The sequence below is a fragment of the Liolophura sinensis genome, chromosome 9 (genome assembly GCF_032854445.1).
Source record: "Liolophura sinensis isolate JHLJ2023 chromosome 9, CUHK_Ljap_v2, whole genome shotgun sequence".
NCBI classification, from domain to species: domain Eukaryota; kingdom Metazoa; phylum Mollusca; class Polyplacophora; order Chitonida; family Chitonidae; genus Liolophura; species Liolophura sinensis.
In genome coordinates this window covers 5,310,491-5,334,047 of record NC_088303.1, presented here as the reverse complement: position 1 = coordinate 5,334,047, position 23,557 = coordinate 5,310,491, and the positions used below count along the sequence as shown (strand labels likewise).

Genomic DNA, 23,557 nt, shown 5'->3' with positions numbered 1-23,557 from the left:
TCGCTAAACGGATAGCTCCAGGACGGACGCAGTACGTGCCGAACCTCACGGGTATCTGCTGGTGAATTTCAAGCAAGCCACACCCGACGTTTCCACGTCAGCCACCCGAGATGTCGCGCTGTCTCTTACGTTACGGCCGCTTGCTGTCCCTGCTGGCTCGAACCACCCCCGTCATTCGACGCGCCGTGCTGCGCGCCAACGATCGGGGTTTACTTCGGTGTTTGTGTAAATGTGCCAAGAATGTGTTAAATGGAAAGGTTCAATACCAAGCCGCTGAACAACATGACCGTCCGCATCCGACTCTCTCGTCTAAGGAGGCGTTTGCCTTGATGTCCGATGAGGAGGGTCCCGAATACAAGACCAGCTTAGAGGAGGTGATCTTTGTGCGCAAAGTTGAAGTCACCAGCGGCGTTAAACTGGGGCATTTGAAAGCGTTGAACAAAGCCCCTGACAAGTACCCTATCAGCCGCGTGCTGACCAAGTATTTCTCCGTGCCCAAAGACCACACCCTCATCAACGAACAAAATTTATTTCTGTGCAGCTTACGAACACGTTTAGTGACGGGATGTGTGAGCAACACGACTTTTGACGGCAGCTACGCTAAAACCCCGTTCCATTTCCAGCACTTCTACTCAAACTTCGGCGCCTTGCATGTCGGCGAAAGTAAAATTCCTGCCAAGGCCCTGCCACCCGACTTCGAGACCCGGAATTTCGTCAGAACGTACATGAACCTCTTTATCAACACAGGAAAAGTGTTTCACGACGAGGGGGCTCCATCCTTCGCACCGCGTTCGCCAAAGCCAACACGCTGTTTTGTTTCGACTTGACCCTGGTCCAGAAAGGAGATTTGCTCCTGGAGATGCGGTTTGCCAGGTCACTGCCGTAAACCATTGACGTGGTGCGCTACGCCGAATTCAACAATATCGTAGAAATGGACAAAAGCCGAAACGTGCTCTGTGACTTCGCCTCTTGGAAAAAACAAAACAACATAGACACGGGGCAATTGCGACGTGTGCTACAGGCGGACGTATTTACCTGCTCCGTGCTGGGGGATGTCTACGCTCGAGACCGCCTCCCTCAACAAGTGACCAACCCTGGGCCTGCGGTATCAACACAGACACGTGCCTCCGCCCGGGACAATATTGGGTAGCCGTCTTCATTGACGTGTGCCCAGACCCGCCCCGTCTCCGGGAAGGATATTTTGATTCGTACGGACTCCCACCCCTCTACACCAATATCAACGCTTGGCTCAACCGGAGAACACACCACTGGACGTGGCACGTCCAGCAGCTGCAGAGTCTGGACAATGTGTTGACACTAATGCGGGCTCGATGTCGTCACATGGACGCTATTGTACATACGCTGAACACGTCGTGCACGACGTACGATAACGACTTAATGGTGTTAGTTTGGGTGGACCGCCAGTTTTGGATCCAGCAACCGTTTTTTATCACTTCACCAGCCAGTGGGCTGTAAAATAACGTTCTTTTCATGTTTTTTTCCTGTTCGACATGTTATGAAATAAAAATGAATGAAGAGAAAATGACACTCGCATTGAGTGGTGTTTTGACTTGTAATTTTTTTTAACCTTCAACAGCAACACATTATAAGGGCATGGTACATAACGGTCGGGGATAATCCGGTCAAATATCCAGGTAGGTGGTTCTCACACCGTGTGTGAGTACTTTACGCTTTCCGTAAAAACAGGTAAAAGCGTCTTTGGTCTGGGTATAGCAGTACATATTGTTCCTCTGCATGCGCATACCTTGGTTCACACCACTCGCGCTTTGGCGGTCTCGCAACACGGAGAGGTAAACGCCCTTCTTCACTCGCCGAGCGCTAACGCCTTTGCAGGAGAGCTTGTATTTACTGTTTGACTCCCCGCCGTAGCAATACTATGGCTTAGAACACAAACTGACGATAGCGTCACCAGTCCACTCGACTTCGAAGAGCCCCGGCGAACGTTTATCAAAGTCGTAGTGGTCGCGTCGAGGCAACCATTTTTCCCGTTCCGCCTCGTATACCACCCGCAGCTCAGGTTTAACCAAGGATTCCCAGTCTGGGTCAGACCAGGCCATATAGGCGGAGTCCGTGTCCATCTTGCAGTAGTGTCAGTCCGCCTTGTTAAAAAAAACCAGTCATGACATCATAGTAAAAGTCCTACAGACGGAGTTTTGCATACTGGTACACCATACATCCTATTTGCAAGGGTAGGTTGTAATGAATGATCCTCATGCTGCTCACCACCTCGAAGGTGTCGTCATCAATTTGGTCGACGGTACGGCACGGTACACTCTCCAGTAGCATGCCGGTCTTGGTTTGTCAAGATTTGCCCCAGTCGGACTTTCCCAAAAAACTTCATCGTTTCCCCGGTAAGAGTCTTGGAAGGGTCCGCGTCCGCAAATGTTTGAAAGGCTCGCTTGGGCATGTACTCCATCAATTGGTAGACGCGGGTCACTACCAACCCGTGAGCGAAATACCATTGGAGTAACGGGGTAGCCAGCAGGATTTCCGTGCCGAACATACTCCCGATCAGCATTTGCCTGGAACCGGGCTTGATCTCATTTACCTGCGCGAACGCCGCCATGGTAGGGCCTATGTCCTCCCGGCTCAAATCGATTTTTTTTAAATATGGGTGGACATTCCGCAAAGTCCACTTTCAGATGGTCCGGCACGTGGATGTCGCATTCGACGAAGCCAAACAACCGGCCTTGGACGACAGCTTCCACCAGCTGACCCTGCGTCTTGGGCTGTCGCTGTGACGGGGTGAGCTGTACTGCTGCAGGAAGGCGCGCAAGGCCCGGTTCGTTTTCCTCAGGCGAAAAAACTAGCACTCCCATATGGATATTATCTCGTATCTCTGTCCCCGACCGTAGGCCTCGTTCGTGTCCACTACCTGGCGCAAGTCATGAGGTGTCAACCCTCGCCGGTCGTTATAGCGCAGCTCACCCTGGTGTGGGTGATTCAGGTGACAACCGTGGTAGTGGTAATAGCAACCATGCAACTGGAAGACGGTGGGACGTCCGCCGATGTGGGCGAACCCGTCAACGGAGAGTTGGCGATCACCGATCCGTTTCTCCGTGTGGTTGAGCCAGACGCGTCGCGGTACCGAAGGGAAGCCACTCAAGTCGCTATCGATGTAATGACCCGCCGGCACGTGTGAGGCCAGGTAGGCCAAGTACAATGCGTTAGCACTGAACCCAACGATCCGCTGACAGAACTTACCTCCCCGTAAACAAGTCACGCCTCTTTCGTGGTACCGACGAAAGATGATGCTCGACCTGCCAACGATGTTTTTTTTAGGCAGTCGTGCATACATTGTCTTTCCCATCGATGAGCGTGAACACGGAGCGCAAATCGTGAAACAAGTAGCAGAGGGTGAGCCCTGTATGCTAATACAATATTTGTCCCTTCACTTAACCTGGGGCTAGGGCCGTAAAGATAGCCATGCCCATTACATCAGCATGATGCCTTTATGAACAGTTGCAATCAAAGCGAGACTGAGATACCTTGTTTAATTGTTATTTGACCTGGAACTCATACGCGAACTACGAATTTGAACTTTGATATGGAATTCATGCATGGAATATCCACTGTCTGCCCGGCATCATTGAAAACTGATGACCGTTTCTGTCTTGTGTGTTACCGGCTTTATTTCTCATTTGTATACTTTCTTACATACCTTTGTATTTGTGAGCTAGTGTTAAACGTTGTTTTGGAAATGGATCTTGCGATTATCGACTTGGAACGCCCTTTACGGACTAAGAATGGTATACAAATGTCGGACATGACGCTTATGTATGAAGATCTTCTCCGCCGCCTCCATGAAGGGGATCACATCCAGTTTGTTATATCACCGCAGCAAGTCTTTTACGGTACACATGCCATGCTTCCTCCACGTCTCCTGCAAGGTCTTGTACTCGGCGTCCGTGCACGGCTGGTGGATCAGATTGTTATCGAAAGCGTGGCGGGGTGGAAGCGCCGTTTCCTCCAGCCGGACGAGGGAGTTTATGTAGCTGTAACAAAATTTCCCTTTGGTGACGCGGCAGTCATAAGCTTTCACTCACTTGTTGCAACTGTAGGGGCCAGGTAATTTCGAATGTCCAGAAATTTCAGCTGCGGCCGGCCATGACAAGTTGGGGGTAAAGCTGTTGCTTGATCAAGTTCAGGTCGTAGTTGCCTGAGTTGAAGCCGAAGACTGGGAGATGGTTGATAAAGGCGACGAATTTGTCCCGCACCCGCCGAGTGTAAGACGGCTTGGTGTCGTTGGGATCGATGTGCTCGTCTAACTCGTCCAGAATGTAGGCATAACGCTCTGTAAGACAGGCGATACTGGTCTCGCTGATGGTATTGAGGTGTGCCCTCATCCGCTCGACGAGCGCGTGGGGACGAAGAGATGAAGCACACGGGCTGGTCGTAGTCGGGCACATTGGAGTTCACGCTAAGACACATGGGGATGTATTGGGATGTTCATTCGGTTGAGCCGGTCATCGCTTCATTCACACGGGCCAGGTAAGCTTCGAAGTCGTAACATGCTGTGTAAGGGAATATTCCATCGTCACCTTCCCGCTCGTCGAGCGGAGGTAAATACCCATGTCCCCCAACACTTCGAAAATAGTAGGATGAGTGTGGAATACAACCCTCCCCCTTACCCCGGGTACTTTCGGCGAAAGGCGTCGGTGGATTTTTGACCGTGCCGTCGTAATTTCCATAACTTATTAAAGCTATTAGAACACACTTGTCAGGTGAAAGATTGGGCTTAACGCCTCATGTCCTTGATATAGCTGAAATGCTGATTGTGCAGGTTTAACCGCATGGTGGGCGAAGTACAGCGCTCTGCACTGCGATGGATGAGTTGAGCCGAGTACAACTTGTCCATGGGAACGAGCTGGTACTCTTGAATGCTTACGTTAAATAGGCTCTCCACCATGTCCAGCGCACTGAGGGGTACACCGTGGAAATACCTGGGCTCCATCTCTACCGCCTCCAGATAAATTTTATGGTGGTGTTGAGCCTACTCGTCGCAGTTTTTGAGGTCGACCTTGTCCATATGACCGGCCAAGCACCGGAATAAACATAAATGGTCCCTGTAAGGGCCATTAGCTCCTTCCACCAACGTGTGCAGCCCTTTGTTCCCCGCCAGGTAAGACGGCAACGTTACCCCACCCTCACCGATGGACTGCTGGGGTAGTTGGTGCACAAAAATCAACACTCTCGTGAGGAGGTCCACGATGCATTTCGTATCGGGGCGTTGTTATTGCGCCTAGGTGAGTGGATCTTGGCTGGGGAGAAAATCAGTCAGGAGTTCACACAGGTCAGCCCGACTCGCCACGTCGGGTACCTGAGTATTATTGGTGCTGGGGTAAAAGTAACGCACTTGCCCAGTCTCTTTCTGGCGAAGGATATACCCAATATAAATATAGACGTCATGTCCGACATTCATTTGTAGTCCGTAAAAGGCATTCCAAGTCGATAATCGCAAGATCCATTTCCAAAACAACGTTTAACACTAGCTCCCAAAGACAAAGGTATGTAAGAAATTATACAAATGAGAAATAAAGCCGGTAACACACAAGACAGAAACGGTCATCAGTTTTCAATGATGCCGGGCAGACAGTGGATATTCCATGCATGAATTCCATATCAAAGTTCAAATTCGTAGTTCGCGTATGAGTTCCAGGTCAAATAACAATTAAACAAGGTATCTCAGTCTCGCTTTGATTGCAACTGTTCATAAAGGCATCATGCTGATGTAATGGGCATGGCTATCTTTACGGCCCTAGCCCCAGGTTAAGCGATATTAGATACAGTTCGAAAATGACGAGCGTTACAGACCCTAACCGATCAGATTGTGATTCAAAAGTAACGGACGATTACATCTTTCCCGTTAATATGTAAAGATCTCATACTAGAAGAGGCGCCATCTATGATGTTACACATGACATACAAGATAAATGGTTACACTGGGCAACCAGCGCCATCTGTTATTAAATACCACGTACGTGATAGATATGTACATAGGGATAACAGCGCCGTCTATGTGGTTGATCACAATGCAGATCGCCAGAGATTCTGAACGCTCTGTCCATACCTGCCAACGAGAGTGTTATACTCATTGTAAAATTTGAGAAACTTCGAATGAAGGCGTTTGATGGAGCATCCTTGACAAACTAGTTTTTGAACTAGCAACTTGTGACACAGATTAAAGTCATCACAATTAACGCAAGATCTGATAAATACTACAAGGCGAGATATGTATACGTCATATGCACGACCCTTTGGTATGTTGCTATCCAAATAACAATAATTTACAATATCAAAGTTAAAATTATCCCTTTTGTCGTAAAGGCGGCGTGAAAGGAGACCTTGTTCGTCTTTCTACAGATATAGATCCCAATATGTTGTACCATCAGGACTATCTGTTGTCTCCTTTAAATCCAATGAAGGCGGATGGATTTCCTTCACCGCTTCAGCAATATGGGGGTTATCTATCGCCAGTAGATCATCAATGTACCGCTTGGTAAATGAAAAGGACCGAGCTTTAAAGATATTACTTTTAAGTAATTTCTGCATATAGTCGTATTCATATGAAAACAGGTATAGTTCTGCCAAAAGAGGCGCACGATTGGTACCTACTGGAATACCTCTGCACTGTTGGTAAATAGTATCCCCTAATTTCACGTAGATGTTATTAATGAGAAATTCAAGTAATTCAATAAATAATGTAACATCCCATGAGTGGTAACCTTTATAAATAGTACAACTAAAGGAAGCCTTATTGCCTCTGATGTTAATGTGACGGTGACCTGTTTTAGTAAATACCGAGACAATTATCGACGATATTCTTTCAATAAGATCTTTGTGAGGAATTGTAGTATAGAGAGTAGAGAAATCCCATGTGCATACGTCTTTGTACGGTATATGCATGTGGGCGTCCAGTTCTTCTGTAAAACGTTTGGAGTTGTTAAGAATCCACATGCAGTTGGCACCTAATTTTTTTGTTCTGGCACAACAATACTTATTCCAAAATGACTTTACTTCTTATAACGCTCTCGTAAATAGGGTTGACAAGAGTTTGGTGGTACAGCTTCTTGAACCCGCAATAAATGGAGCCTTGTATGGGGATTTATGCATTTTAGGAATCCTGTAAAGTTGTGGTCTTTCTGTATGATGGGTAGGTATATTTATGCGCCTTTCTTTAAGAAAGGTTTTGTGTTTGCTAAATAGTTCCTCCAGTAGCAGAATACGTGGATGTTGTTGTAGATGTACATAGCTCTTGAACAAGAATTTGATAATAATAATTCTTGCAAATAAAGATGACATTATTAGGAGTTTTGTCTGCTACAGTGATGACAAATTTACCAAGGTCAGCGAGTGTTTCTTGCACAGTGGGATCCTTCAGAACCTGATTAACTTTAGGTAGAGCATCAATGTCTAGACGGTGTATAGCTAAAACTAACCTTCTTTTTGACAATCTCCGGCCAATCGTTAAGTACCGAAGAATCCACTTTCTCCAGTTCTGACCATTTTTCAACATACTCCTCCAGCGCCGAGATGATATGTTTTTGTTAGATCGAATGTTGACATTTTTCTTTTCCCTATACTTAGGACATCTCACAGACATTCCGTAGATCATGATTCTTAATAATATTAAGGTCACCAGTCAGGACATGTTTACATTTGTCGTTGGTAAAACTGAGGATTCACAATCACAGTTATAGCCGCCAGAAGTATACGTCGCCAAATCGAACTCCTTGATGGCCTGGGAATAACTGAAAATATTGAAAGCAATAGACTTTGTATACTCATAGGATATGCAAGGTGGCTCTTGGATATTAAAATAATTAGGCACAGCACTACGAACATTAGGTTCATTAAAGATGCGTGGTACGTTAATTAAATCAAGGCCACTTTACTTACTTTACTTTATCTTCAGAAAAGGTCGATCGTGTTGAGTTTCAGTTGTAGTTACAGGGCGATACAATCGAAAATACGATATGTCTTGACACAGACGTACAAGGTGAGGTGAAACATTAAAATTGTGTATGTTATTGGATACGTCTTGAACTACCTGTTTTAGCAAGTTCAGTGGCAGTGCATGTAATACTGTGCGTAGAGCATGCATGCTATTGGTGTCATACGACAATCATACCAAATAGCTAACTGTAACGTGTTTGTGAATCATGTTTCTGTTGAACTTCCTACTACCATGACTCCGAGGTCTATGTTTATGGTATTTGAATAAATTTGTTATGATGTAGTCATGTGGTCGGCTGGATGTTACGTTGCCGATTCCCATAACGTTATCATTCAACCCATACGGAAAGACTGAACCAATCTCTGGCATCCAGAAAAGCTCACGGTCAGGGATTTTACGTTCAAATTCGACATCTGTCTCATTTGTTGATGGATAAACCGATTCTATTATTTGAAAGCTGAAATGGTCCCAGTCATGGTCGGAGGCAGAGAAATGCTTGCCTATGAGGAATTGTTTCTTGCGCACGGGCACGGACTTAAGGTGCCCGTTCACCCGTAGATGTAGTTTCTGGGTGGTCTTCCCAACATACTGCTGACCACACTTCTTGCATGTTACCAAATAAATACTGTTGAACGCAATACAACTTAAGTTAACGTAGGAATTTACAGAATAACATTTACCAGTCAGTGAGGAAATAAAATTGGCGGATGTATCAAATGATGGACATGTAAGACAATTGGTATGTCCACATTTGGAAATAGTTAAATGTTTAGTTTGGGAATTCAGTATCAAACAATCGTTCAGTTGGATAGAACATGGTTTGGTGGAAATATCATGTTTAATGTTCTCAAATATATCCGATATTTGGGTGGAAATGGGTCTTAGTGCAAACGAATCATTTATTGACTCGCCCTGGGAACAAGCACCACCTTTCCCAGCGTTAGTCCTATACATATTGTTGTAGTTCCTAGTTATTGGTATAATTGTGCAGGGGCCTCGCCTAGGGTCAAAAACCATCAGCAGAATCGGGGCATGCACAGGTAATAAATATAAGCGTCATGTCCGACATTCATATACCATTTGTAGCCCCTAAAAGGCGTACTAATTAGATAATCGCAAGATCCATTTCCAAAACAACGTTTAACACTAGCTCCCAAAGACAAAGGTATGTAAGAAAGTATACAAATAAAAAATATAGCCGGTAACACACAAGAGAGAAGAGGTCATCAGTTTTCAATGATGCCGGGCAGTCAGTGGATATTCCAGGCATGAATTCCATATCAAAGTTCAAATTCGTAGTCCAAGACTGGGTTCCAGTTCAAATGACAATTAAACAAAGTATCTCAGTCGCGCTTTGATTGCAACTGTTCATAAAGGTATCATGCAGATGTAATGAACATGGCTGCCTTTACGGCCCCTAGTCCCAGGTTAAGCGGTATTAGATACAGTTCAAAACAGTTCGAAGGTTGTGGGCTGGTCCTCATAAATCGCGTTCAGATACGCAGAGATGGCTCCAGGGCCGCTGAGCCGGTAATTGTACAGATCTTGGATGGGCCTCCAGCGGTAAAAATGGCTCCAAATCGAGCGTCAATGCTGCCGATACAGTTCCCGTAGATCACTCTCACTGCTGGGCAGGAGAGTTGGGTCGAGCTGGAATTTCTCGTCCATTGCAGGGACTTCCGGTTCGAAGCGGCCCACTGGGGGGTTGACAGTCGAGCTGGCATTGGAGCTGGCTTCGTTTTTGTTTGCGGTGGTGGTGGTGGGAAAAGCGGGTCTCTGTAACACGGGAGCGTGTAGAGTAGAGACACCCCGCGCGCAGTGTGTCAGCCGGGGTCTGGGGGGGCTTGCCGAATATTTATAGTCTAGTATAGCTATAACATCGCATAGTATAGCTATAGTATCGTATAGTAGATTACAATATAACTACCGTATAATATATTTATTTACTTGATTGTTGTATTACGCCGTACACAAGAATATTTCACTAAGTACAGTACAGTATACTACAGTATATCTATAGTACAGTATAGTAAAGTATGGCTATAGTACAGTATAGCTATAGTACAGTATAACTATAGTACAGTATAGCTAGTTATCCCCCCCCCCCCCCCCCGCAATTCTCTCCCACAAATGATATTGCTTATTCTGATGCACGAAATACGGCATGGGTTTATACTGCATCGTATGATAAAGTTTTAGTCGACGGCCCTCAGATCTAGCGTTATGTAGTACAAAAATCATCAATTGAGTACTGCAAAAAAAACACCCAGGCTATCTTTAAACATGTGGGCTTAGAGGAGCCAAATAGCACCATTTATGATGCCTAATAACTATTATTTTAATAATAATTTTACATTAAAAAGCACCAAATCCAGAGAATACGACCACAGAAACGTGTTAGGCAAAAAAATAAGCTCATAACTTGGAAACATACGGTTATGTAACATTCGCTGTGCCACTGCGCAAGCAGTTCACCAGTAAATCCTATGTATCGAAAATTGGACCATACATAGTACGAAACTGGACAGCTGAAAATGACACAAATCCAACGAATGCACTATCGATGACATTGATTTGACAACAAGCATTGCCCTATGTAATATTTTTTTGTGAGAAGAATTTCTTCACCCACCCTGTTTGCAAATAGGAAAGTCACGTGGTCTCTAGCGTCGGGATTGTCTGATAGAATAGCTTGTCACGTAACACAACCATCTGTTGGTATCGGCAGTCATACCTTTTCATGTATGTGCAGAAGCGAATAGCGGCTGGTGATGACCTAGAGAGGATAATGGCAGGTGGGCATAGATTAGAACTGCAGCACCATCTATGATGTCCAATAATTATTGTTCTATTCAATTTTACATAAAAAGAGCACCAAATCCAGAGAATACGGTCACAGAAACGTGTTAGGCAACATATAAGTAAAAAATAAGCTTATAACTTGGAAGCATACGGTTATGTAACACTCGCTCTGTCACTTCGAAAGTAGTTCACCAGTTAATCTCAAATATCGAAAATTAGACCATTCATGGTACGAAATAAGGCATGTGTTTATACTGCATGATCGTATCGCGTAGGTCTTGTCACAACCTTCGTATGGGTACGTTTTTTTCTTTTTCTCGTGCACCTGCTGGTGCGGCAGCAAATCATCCCGGCGGAGAAAACATCCGTCCGCAGGTCAGGCACGTAAACCTCGCTCCTCCCTTCTTCGCGTGGTACGTTCTCTCATTGCGCAGCTAGTTTCACGCGTGAACGTCACACGCATGATCGCACAACGACACGCCTGCTCCTCCGAAATACGACACGAAAGCTCCATACTATACTACTGCTAGGCTTTTCACTTATTCCGTCTTACCAACAGCTAATGTACTTACTCGATGAACGGGGAGCACTGTCAAATCGGTGGGAAGTCTAGCTCGCTACCCGTGTCGTCAGGAAGAGCAATGCAGTAGAGGGACAAAGAGAGAAGAACCAATCCGAGTGGTGGGGCGTGGAAGCTCATAGTGTCTGAAATACAATATGACAACATCTGAGCCAACAGAAACATGGACTGACGTTAAATAAAATATTCGAAGCAGCATAAAAGCATTGATTGTACAAGCTGTAACAAACAGTTTTGTCAGTGGTTTACAGAGTGTCTGTTTTTCACCCAAGTATATCGACTGCCCTTCGCCTTCTCTTTGCCCTACAACGAAAAAGAACAAAGCGTCTAGACAAAACGAGAATCTAAAAATGCCTGACAAACAACGCGAGATCAACTTTTTCCCTCGACATCAACTATCGTACTGCTCTTCTGACAACTAGCTTTGGTCATTTTCACAGTTTGTGACCTCACCCTAAAGCCCGATTTAGAGCAAGTTTGTGAGATCTGGTGTTCTGGAGCTGTCCATGCTTTACCTGGTATAAGTAATGATAAGACGCTGTACCTGAGCCAACAACGTTGTAGCTATGACACTGTAACAAGTATAGGCTAACAATGGCAGCAGGAATGATCATAAAATAAACAATGCGTGTTTGATGAGAGAGAAGTATATGGGTTACCGTTTTATAAGAGAGGGCTTGAGGATGCCAAGTGAGAATAAAGCCGTACGCCAGGTGAGAATAAGCCGTGACAAGAATCGGTGTGCCTGATAGCCTCCATTTTTGAACACGACCTTCGCAACTGCCTTTGTCGTCCATGGGTTGCAAAGATCGACATTTGTGACGCCCGCGTATTCTGCACCTTCCGCTGTTTTTTACGTATTTTGCACGGACCACGAGGTCACATAAAAGTAGTTCTCAAAACGCCAGCGCGCCTTAAATAAATTCGTGAAACGTGCTGTGGTTGATGGAGTTTGTGTAACTTTGGCCAAATTATGTCTAAAATACGATGCACACCAATACATCAAGTCAACGACCTGGAACGAGTTAGTTCCTTCTGCGAACGGGATGAATGAAGTACAAACGAACACCACGGATGAGCACATGTACTGCAACTGACCAGCACGCGCCTAGTAGGATCGAAGTACGGCAATTCCGCTCGTAGTACGTCCATCTTGATTTAAGTATGTTGTCGCTTGGTCTAATTGCAGAACGGGATGGCCGCCAGAAAATTTTTAGCAGGCTCGAAGTTCTACAGCACCTTCACGTCCCGAGCACGTCCCATAAGTTCGTATAAAGATCGTAAAAAGTTGCTAACACCCCCACTGCCGTTTTGCACGCAGTTTTAGCCCGTTCGGTAGCAGTTTTTAGAACATAGTGAAAAACTTGTTTGGTGTGATGGGGGCATAAATAAACGACCCCGGCGTTGTAGTTAGCCGTATGAATGATTAAGGACACGGCGCTATAATTTATGTCGGTTTTCAGACATCGTGTATTTAAAGTGAAACAGATGTCCACGGTCCCACAAAGACACCTTTGTAGTTCTACAAGCTATGACTTAACACAGGTTGTACATATCGCAAATATTCCACATTGAATTGACAGCAGTGTGACATCAGCTTGTTGTTTGTAATTTTAAAATCGATTTTCGATTAACTGTTGGTTTTTCCCATTCAAGCAGGCGCTACATGTGGTCGATGAGGCTATCACGATATCATCATACGAGCTAGGAAAGCTGAACACTTGGTTCTGTGCCTTTCACTAAATGTTAACAAAACAAAGTATATGTTAATCCTTGACTGTTTCCTTAACTGTTTCTGGACAGAGGTTAAACGAGGTCAGGAGTTCAAATTTCTTTGATCTACCATTATTCTTCCTACGGGGAATATTTTGTGGGCAAACAGGTATAAGTCTCACTTGCAACCTCTGTAAATATTGCAAAAACGCGCTATTCGAGTTGTGACTATGTCGGCCATTAGACCTGTATCAAAACCTCCTTTAAAAGTAATCTGCCCTATCGATCATTTATTAGTCTGCTTGCCCTCGGGAATGGAACAAACTTCATACTTACGCAATATTCAGTCAATTTTCTATTCAAATGTAAACTGAAATCGTATATGCTGCAGCACTTATTCTCCGTTTAGTCTAACACACAATAATATACTTGATAGTCGTAAGCATAAGCACCTGTATGTATTATTTATTTCTTTACTCTTTTTTACAGGGAACAGATAATCACGATGTTTATAATCACCATACTTCACATGTCTGTATTTATATACAGATTGTATGTTAATGGGATAGAGCAAGCTCCATGGAGCTTTAGTCCCGCCAGTATGTTTCTGTATGTTTATCTTACGTTTTGTGTATTATATTGGTGAATAAACAAAGAACAAACAAAGCAAATGCTCTCAAGAAACACGTACCTGTGAATATATCCGGATGCTGATGAGTTTAAGACTTTGACAAAGAACCTCACAACCGCCTCAGCTCCCGCACTACATAACATGACTAGTTAGGTCCCATGGACAGTGCACTGTCTATAACTTACATTGACTGCAGGAAGCTTTGATATGCGCGTGACGTAGGTATTGTCCCAGGTAAACTATTTTCCCAGATGAATCTATCGAGAGATGGTCATATGTCATACACTTGCCATATGTCACCGGATGAGAAGAGTGAGCACAGACCTCCCCTCCCTCCTCCCCCACCTAAAGCATACGTTTTCACTTCTCAACCAAAAAGTTTACCAGTCTCGTGTGTCAAAACCCTAGATTCGGATCAGCTATTGTATCGTAGTTCACAATGATATAAATCATCTGGGTATGGCCTTGGGAACTGTGCCACCTGTCGTTTCGGATAGTTGAAATACTCCTGGTGAAGCCCGGTAACTGTTAGGCAAATCGCGTAATCTTGTGGATGGCGGGTTTTAATTTACCTGTGACCCACCCAGCTGCTTTCATCATACTCTCAAATTCAACAGTGTACCAGGGCTTACCCATCTATAACCGGGCATTACGGACAATGCAGACCGAAATATCATTCTGTAATACTCCTGATTAAATGAAGACATTTCCAACTAAGGTCGTATTACGATATCTATTATGTTCCTTCATACACACTTTCACACTTCTATCGTCCATTTCATGGCAATATAAAAAAGAGGTTTAATCTTTTAAATATGGTATCTGTGTTACTTTGTAATATAAACTGGTGAGACCAAAACGCAGCAAGCTTTGTCACAAAACAATACAGTACTGTATAGCTGATGCATACCCAAGCATCGCCATTTATCATCCAAGAAAATGAAAGGAAGTGTCATCTCGTAATTAATAATCCAACAAAAGTTAAGACACTAAAATATTTATGGTTGAAAACTCGATACCTTTGCGTTGTACATGAGCCGTCGTTGCCCAAACAGAGTCCATGCGTTTAATCAGATATTCGTATACCAGCCGTAAGCCGTGGTAGAGAAAATTGTTGGGTGAAATGAAGTGGCATCTGACCACACGTGACCGGTGAAATGTGGCCATTTGACAATCTTACAACTGGCGTCTGCTCACACATAACCCTTGAAATACCGCCACTTGAGAATCGTATAATTAATATCTTGTCGCACATAACCGGTGAAATACAGCCACTTGGCAATGGGATAATTGATGTCTGGTCACGGTGAAATGTCCTTAAGTATAAGTAAATAGTCTTATAACTGCATCAGCTGACACATAACCGATGAAATACTTGACAATGTGACAACTGGTGTCTGATCAAGCATAGCCGGTAAAACAAGAACACTTAACAACGTAGCAGTTGGGGCTTGGTCACGCATAACATGAGGTGATGATAATGTGGTAATTGGAATCCACTCACGTGTAACTGTGAAGTAGTGACGGCAGTGTGATCATTATATGGATATTTGACAATGTGATCACTGGTCTCTGGTCACACCTAACCTGTAAAACACACACAATGTGATCACTGGTCTCTGGTCACACCTAACCGGTGAAACACAGACACTTGACAATGTGACCATTGGTCTGTGGTCACACCTAATCTGTAAAACACAGACACTTGACAATGTGACCATTGGTCTGTGGTCACACCTAACCGGTAAAACACAGACACTTGACAATGTGACCATTGGTCTGTGGTCACACCTAATCTGTAAAACACAGACACTTGACAATGTGACCATTGGTCTCTGGTCACACCCAATCTGTAAAACACAGACACTTGACAATCTGACCATTGGTCTGTGGTCACACCTAACCGGTAAAACACAGACACTTGACAATGTGACCATTGGTCTGTGGTCACACCTAATCTGTAAAACACAGACACTTGACAATGTGACCATTGGTCTGTGGTCACACCTAACCGGTAAAACACAGACACTTGACAATGTGACCATTGGTCTGTGGTCACACCTAACCGGTAAAGCACAGACACTTGACAATGTGATCACTGGTCTGTGGTCACACCTAATCTGTAAAACACAGACACTTGACAATGTGGCCATTGGTCTCTGGTCACACCTAATCTGTAAAACACAGACACTTGACAATGTGATCACTGGTCTGTGGTCACACCTAACCGGTAAAACACAGACACTTGACAATGTGACCACTGGTCTCTGGTCACACCTAACCGATAAAACACAGACACTTGACATTGTGATCATTGGTCTCTGGTCACACCTAACCTGTAAAACACACACAATGTGACCATTGGTCTTTGGTCACACTTAACCTGTAAAACACACACAATGTGATCACTGGTCTGTGGTCACACCTAACCGGTAAAACACAGACACTTGACAATGTGACCACTGGCTTGTGGTCACACCTAACCGGTAAAACACAGACACTTGACAATGTGACCATTGGTCTCTGGTCACACCTAACCTGTAAAACACAGACACTTGACAATGTGACCATTGGTCTGTGGTCACACCTAATCTGTAAAACACAGACATTTGACAATGTGACCATTGGTCTGTGGTCACACCTAACCGGTAAAACACAGACACTTGACAATGTGACCATTGGTCTGTGGTCACACCTAACCGGTAAAGCACAGACACTTGACAATGTGATCACTGGTCTGTGGTCACACCTAATCTGTAAAACACAGACACTTGACAATGTGGCCATTGGTCTCTGGTCACACCTAATCTGTAAAACACAGACACTTGACAATGTGATCACTGGTCTGTGGTCACACCTAACCGGTAAAACACAGACACTTGACAATGTGACCACTGGCTTGTGGTCACACCTAACCGGTAAAACACAGACACTTGACAATGTGACCATTGGTCTCTGGTCACACCTAATCTGTAAAACACAGACACTTGACAATGTGACCATTGGTCTCTGGTCACACCTAACCGGTAAAACACAGACACTTGACAATGTGACCGTTGGTCTGTGGTCACACCTAACCGGTAAAACACAGACACTTGACAATGTGACCATTGGTCTGTGGTCACACCTAATCTGTAAAACACAGACACTTGACAATGTGACCATTGGTCTGTGGTCACACCTAACCGGTAAAACACAGACACTTGACAATCTGACCATTGGTCTGTGGTCACACCTAACCGGTAAAACACAGACACTTGACAATGTGACCATTGGTCTGTGGTCACACCTAACCGGTAAAACACAGACACTTGACAATGTGACCATTGGTCTGTGGTCACACCTAACCGGTAAAACACAGATACTTGACAATGTGACCATTGGTCTGTGGTCACACCTAACCGGTAAAACACGTGATCACGCCTTTGAAACTTACGGTTACTTGATCCTCTGGGAAGCTACAGATAAATTGAATACTATGATCTTTTCATTTATAGATACATCTTATACATATTGTTAAAATTTAGTTGTACTGATTACTGCCGAATCTACATTTACCTATACATCATAATTTACATGTATTGGGATATAATAAACAACTTGAGGTTTCTTTTCGCGCCAAATCTGCAAACAAAATAAATGAGTTTCATAAAATAAAATCAAATCAAGAAAGCAACATATCTGTAAGCTGATTTGGGTGTGGCTACCTGTATTTTAGTTATGGGTTTTCTCATGTCTCCTGTGTGACCTTATAGGGCCCCAAACGCCAGATACCAGTTTTGACTGTATAAATGTTCCTCAGCATCTGTGGTTAACGTGAACAGAATACACATTACACAGAATAACGTGAACAGAATACACATTACACAGAATAACGTGAACAGAATATATATTACCCAAGACTTGCAGGTCGATACTGTTACACAGCTGTAATCGATCTTGTAATTTAGGTCACAAGAAAAACCTGTCTTGTTGTAGGCCTACAGATTACCAAGCTTTTAAGGTCTACAAGATATGCTGCTCTGACCCAACTCAATTAGACAAAATAGATCGTCGTTCGCGTCCACTGACTAGCTTCCTGTCCAAAATCGGCGGTTTGGTAGTAAGAGATTGCTCGTACATTAGGTTTGGCAAAATTTTGTTCGGCCAAGGATTGCCCCAAACTAGATCATTCTTACCAGTTTAACTTCCAGAAATACAGCGCAGGCGGCAGAACGGAGTTCCAGGTTGGTGAATGTAATTGTTCAGAGCGGTTAATGTGGAATCTAAGCTGGGAACATGGCTAACCGGTCTCAGTGCTGACCCCAAACCAACGTCAGAGCGCTCGCCATTTCGAAACTTGACGCATTTACCTGCCCTATCAAACATGTCACAGCTGTAAGCACAGCTGTTCGCTTTGAGCAATCTCATGGGGCTCAGAAAATAACAGATTTACGTTGTCCTCGCGATAAATTGACAGACCTTGACCTTTAGAGCCAGTAAGACGACCACAGTTTCTTTCGACTTAGCCACACCACTGGTTTTCTCGCACGGAACTAGTTAAACAGCATTCTGGAATAAAATTGTCTCAGATGTTGGAATCACGTAGTGCATAGATTAGATAAAGTGAATGCATGCATGTGGATAAAGTAGAAACACATGTTGACAAAGTTTTTGTGTTTTTTGACATCACTTCCAGCTTCATATCCGTGACTCCACTGACCTCGGCGTTGTTCAAGATTTGTGTGCAAAATTTGCTAGTGGTGGCAGTGATGTAGGGAGCCTCGCATGCTAACTTTCCTTTCCAGGTGTCTTGCTATGCGTATTCGTTGATCTGATGGCGACAAATTCATTTTAAAAAAGTATTTCATTATGCTTTAAACGGAAAGTAATCCACGATGACAAAAAATTATCGCATGCATTTCATTGGATAAGATGTCTACGCCTGGACCTGACCAATTAAAGGCACTACCGTTGATTAAGGAGGGGCTTCTATGGGGCCTCCCACCAATGCGGTCACTGTGAGTTCAAATCAAGCTTATGTTGCTTTCTCTCAAGCCCTATACGTGGGAAGGTCTGCACCTGCCTGTGGATGGTCGTGTGTTTCAGCCTGGCTCTCCCCGGTTTCGTCCCACCATAGTGCTGGCGGCCGTTGTATGAATGAAATATTCTTGAGTACGGTGTAAAACGACAATTAAATAAATGAATAAATAACAACGAGCGGCATATAGTCATTAAGTGTGATCAGTATTATTGCACTGCAAGTTTTTTGTACGTCTATTCAGTGAAAAATGGCGGCTGAATAACTAAAAAATGTCCACACATATTTCATGCATGAATTATTAGTGATCTCTGTGCTTACACACAAGCCCAATACAACACACAACAGTGTAGCCGTTATTAGGGCCAACAACACATGTACACGTCGATAAGGGGAAACAACTCTTCGCGGCATTTTACTGAGTTTCAGTACAATATTCATAAATAAGAAAATATTGAATCCAATGTACAGAAGCTAAGCAATCGTTTAAATGTATGAAGTGAAAGAAATTTAGCATATTGTGGCAAATTATTCCTATGGAAGATCGAAGTTCTTTCCAGATTGGTATGTCAGGCTGGTGTGTTAGCTGTTCATAGGGGTTACTGTAAAATCAAATCAAATCAAAAACTGTTCAAGTTTATATGAGGTAACAAGAAGGATAAAATTAAAAGAGCAACCATGATAAATAAGTCGTCGGCCGGGGGGGGGGTGTCAGTGCAGTATACATTAGTATTATGAATAAGGCTTTAAAGCTCTCGTGGATAAGGCGTTTTTTTGTGGGGAGGGGGGAGGGGACGAGACAGATTACAGGGAATTGATGATGAACGATGTGTTTAACCAGATTGGTTCTGTGGGATTCCTTCTTTATTGTAACTATAGTTCATCTAAATTAAATATAAAGTTACCAGAACTATAGCAAACAAGTGCTAGATGCTTAGAAGGAAATTATTACTGGAGATGTTGCACCAGCTAATCAAATCCTTTGGAATGATAAAAATGTCCTCTATTCTAGGAACTCGTTATATTTTGATCCTTGGAAATCAGCAGGTATATTGTGTCCATCAGAGATGTTCTGAACAATGACGACAAAATCTTATCTTTAAGAGACAAATATTAAATATAAAATTGGTATTGATTATGACAGTTATATTTTATGGAATAAGCTGGACAAAGCATTGAGCTCTTTCCTAGCGAATGAAAAGGTAAACTTAAGTACCATTAGACCTAAGGATAAGGTTAAAATTCCAGCTGTTGGAAGGTTATCAAGAAATGACCCCAAAGTCTGTACAAAATACATTTATTCAATAAAAAAGAGAAAATCGGCAACTAGTAAAACTATAGCTAACGTTCCAAGTGGAGAACCATGGAATTACGAGTCACTATGGCTTCTTCCACATAGTGAAAAAGTTACAATTCAAAATTCTACACAATATATACCCATGAAGACAGTTATTATGTAAATGTGGTATTCCGAAAATAAGTCATGCTCTACTTGCGGCAAAGAAATTGATATAATACAACACCATTTTCGTGGTGTGTAAAGCTTCCATCCATTTGGATGTTTTCTAATTGGGTGCCTTCAGTTCTAAACACGGAGATAGCTCTCAGCTTTGGCCATGTCATATTCGGCTGTTTTGATGAAGGAAATAGTAATAATGAAATCTGGAACTTTTGCATTTTGTATGCTAAGTATTTCATTTTCATGAGATACCACAGCGAAACCTTAGTATATTTTACGGGCTCTAGGAGCTATGTATAGAATGTAGCAAATACTATGTAGAAACTTATGCATGTGTACGATTTTTTAACCCCATAGTATATATATTGTTTGTTTGTTTTGGTTTTTTTGTTGTTGGTTTTTGTTTTGGTTTTTTTTTGTTTGTTTTTTGCCATTTTTGCCATTCTCGTCTATCCTTCTTATGAAGATCCTGACCTTACGGGAGTGGTTTGTGTTGTCGAGGAAGGGGTGTTACATCGAGTTATATATTGAGTTATATCACTGTATTGTGAGCCATTCTGATTGGGTTCGTGTTGTGTTACCTTGTGCAACAGATTTCCTGACAACACTGCAAGCTTCGCTAGATTAAGCGATTGACAGTTTTTGCGTTTTCAAAAATAACAAATGTATACAAAAAATGTATCTACATATATCTATTGGTTTCCTCAACCCACAAACCTGATAGCCTTCAATTGGGTGAGAAATATCAAAATGAATTGATCAATCAATAAATTAGAAACGGCCGTACCATGAAAAGCCTTGTATTTTATGGACGAAGCCTTTTGGAAGGAAAACTATACTATACAGACATATAAAGTGTGTGTTCATAGCGCGGGAGAGGTTTGCTGCATGGTACCTTCTGTATTTATTCATTAGGTGTGGCCATTTTCAGCACCGTACTCATTATAGCTTTTCACTTACAAACTGATCCACGTCGATCAAGTTTATGGGTTAAAGGAAAAGACCTCTAAATATAGAGGTAGGCCTCCCTAAATAGGCCACATAAACTATACGTAAATATACCTCCATTTATTGTTTTAAAGAGTTAAAGCGCTCAAACATTTGAATTGTAAGTTCGGCTTTATGGACGATAATATCAGAGGTCAGGAACTCTGGCGTCACAGGAAGTTGGTTCAACTCTAACTCGACACTGAATGTCGGAATAACTCTTTTTACCCATGAGTGAAAGATTGCTGAAATAATGTTCCCAAAAATTCCTTCCTTCTGGTGAACACTGGGAAAAAGATGATGTGACGTCAGAGTTCCTAGATACCGTCAGTGTGGCTCATAAAGCTCATCTTAGTTTTACGCATAGTTTTTCAGTTGTCTGTATGAGGAACCTTACTTCATATTTTATCTTACTTTACTTTATGGAAAACGGGGCCTATAGTGCACTTGTTCAGTTTTTTGTTGTTGTTGTTTTTTTTATTTTTTTTGTTTGTTTGTTTTTTTCTTCTTGTTTTTTTTGGTCATTTTCTAAATATCACGTGCAGTGTCTACTTTTAGTATAGAACGAATTCACATACCATATTTACAGTGCTATCTTATTAAAGCATATAAAGCTGAGTGCCATGACCGGGATCGAACCCCATATCTCTCCCACACAACATACACAATGATTATACATGAAGCTGAATAAAACACGACAAATGAATGTGTATCACGTAATTAATAGCTATCTACAAAACTTCGCATCATGCCAGGGGACTAGTAAGCTTACCTTTATTGAATGTAGATATTAACAACATTAGTTAGCTTTCAAACTTCAATGGCTTAACTATGGGCTTTTAAAGTTTAAATAATGTCCATGCCTCTATCATAATGTCGGCACTGCTCTGGATTTACTTCTTCTGATAGTCTTTTATATCACATTCACTTAACACGATGCACGCAGCGAGACAGAAGTCATATGCGACTAAACTTTGCCGCAGGCAACTGGTTCCTGGCTAACAAGGCCGCAGGGTCAAATCCAGCTTTCGTCACTTCGACTGAGATTTAATTAAATTGTTATAGGGCTATCGTTTCATCCAGCCATTCGCCTGACCGCCGTATAAATAGGGTTCAAATAAACTCTAAAGTTTTGAATTCTTCCGCTAGTTTTGCGACTTTCCTGAAATCCGTCTTTGTTGTAATTAATATACTATACTAATTATACTTTCAGATTTTTCATAAATTAATAAACAACAGTTTCACCCATAGTTCATTGATGTTTGGTGGTGCTCCAGAGAGCATCACTGATGGTGTTTCATATTTGAATGAGAAAAATGCAGTGTAAGATCTCTATGAGTGACACCTGCGTAAAAAACTTTAATTTGCGTTTTTTTTCTTCTTTAATTTTGAGATAATTCAATGCATTTAATATCTGAATATACAATATTTTTTCAAATCTTTCATTTCTCATTACGCATGAGCTATAATGACAGGATTACACAAGCATTCATAGTTATAACTTTCAGCAGTTTATCTGGCGATGCTTTCTTCTATTTTGAGTTATATAATTTCTATCAAGCAGTCAGATTTACACATCGACGATCGTTTATAAACAAGTCATTATCTTGACTTTTTTACGACGATGCCACTGAGTGAGTGAGTGCATGGGGTTTAACGTCGTACTCAACAATTTTTCAGTCATATGACGACGAACGATGCCACTGAAAAATTGTCACTGCTTGCACAGGTACCAACATACGTTTGTTTTTCTTTTGTTTGTTTTTTTATTCTGTTTTTTTTTTCCTTTTTTTCCCCTTTTTTGCTGTTTAGCAAGAAAAGTGAGTATGTCACACTGGTTGGAATGGAAGATTTCCTACATTACTTTTCAACACTAACGTCATAAAACAAGCCCCGGGATCACGAAACAATCCTCGACTTAAGTCCACCCTTCCAATCCCATTAAAGTTATTTCTTATGTAACAAGGTCACAACATATATATATATATATATATATATATATATATATGTAAATAATCCGTAAGTTATTGTTAAACAAATTTGAGCTAAAGTAACAGAAGGAACATAGTAAGTTTAATCACTGAAATTTTAACTCAAGTCTAAAACCGCTTCATGATCCCGTGGCCAGATTTATTAACGTGAATTTAACGGCCTTTAGCAAGAGTAAAGGAGTCAGAATATGTACCCTACACATTACGCGGTTTAGTCCGTGAACATATATAGGCCTGGGCCTAGCCCTATGGCCTACACTGCAACATTTACCTGTGTTTGTATACAACAACAACGATAACGTGCTCAGACTGAAAGCCCCTTTCGGAAGATATGGTTGGCCCTGAAAAGGGCCTTTGGAAAAGGGATTGAAATCCCTCGTATGGAAGACAGATCGT

General features: G+C 42.6%; 1 protein-coding gene across 1 annotated transcript in view; it reads right to left on the bottom strand.

The window, feature by feature from the left end:
- The window catches only part of LOC135475239 (interleukin-6 receptor subunit beta-like), a 45,980-nt gene extending 35,051 nt beyond the window's left edge, over positions 1-10,929 (bottom strand). Inside the window, exon 1 of the mRNA XM_064755055.1 lies at positions 10,611-10,929. The gene's annotated coding sequence lies outside the window, so the exon portion shown is untranslated. The remainder of the gene's footprint in view (positions 1-10,610) is intronic.
- Positions 10,930-23,557: the final 12,628 nt, after the last annotated feature.